The following is a 957-nucleotide window of genomic DNA, read 5'->3' as shown; positions in this document are numbered from 1 at the left end:
ATGTGAGGTTTAGCTCCCTTCTTCATATATTTGCAAATTTTAATAATAGCCTAATTCATGAGTTTTAGATAAAGCGCTAGTCGTTTTTTCATGTGACCACATTCTCTTGCAAATGTCAAGCACTAAAGCAATATCAATATCTGAAGCAATATACACAGTATGGCAGAAAAAAATACATTCCTTCATAGTGTGTTGACAGATCAGAAATCATGTCTTCATTAATGTTAACATTCCACTCATGCTGAGAATCCACTTGCAATGTAAAATGTTGTCAGCTTAATGAACAGCTTAACTTTGGCAACGGTTGGAATAAAAGAAAAATGTATTAGCAATTGACAAGGATATTGGTAGATGTGACACAAGGGGAAGCTAATGTTTCTGCGTATCATCTACGTGGACATGGTTATTGCCCAACACTCGCAATATCGTCTGATTTATTAGCCAAGTCAATAGGCTATTGTATTATTCACCTTATTTTGCTACAAGGAAGTAGCTATTTTCTGTAAACGTGCAAGACGTTCAGTTAATTAGCCGCTATATGTAAATAACTAGAACAATGACAAAGAGCAGTAAACTGTAAAACTATTTGCACTACGAAATTAGTGTGTTTATGATTATGATACGAATTTAAAGTAATATGGATGGAACAGAATTGCTGTATGATGGACAGGTAAAATAACAGGAAGAATGACACCGGAAGTCTCGCACATTTCAGTTACAAATATCTTAAGGTGGAAAGATGCATCCCCACATTAAATCCCTAGATAGGAAAAAGAGAGATAGAAATGAAACGAGAGACAGGAGAGGGAAAAATAAGTTGCTTTCCAACATCTAAACTAAACAAAAGCAGATTTTGACTGAAACCACGGAAAATGACTCACTGTGAAGCGCTCAAATATAAAAATACAGTGCGATTGCTCAGTTTTGACTGTACAGACGACACAGAACCAACTGAAA

The sequence above is a fragment of the Sinocyclocheilus grahami genome, unplaced genomic scaffold (assembly GCF_001515645.1).
Source record: "Sinocyclocheilus grahami isolate Dianchi unplaced genomic scaffold, SAMN03320097.WGS_v1.1 scaffold112.1, whole genome shotgun sequence".
NCBI lineage: Eukaryota > Metazoa > Chordata > Actinopteri > Cypriniformes > Cyprinidae > Sinocyclocheilus > Sinocyclocheilus grahami.
Note: the sequence above shows the minus strand (reverse complement) of the source record.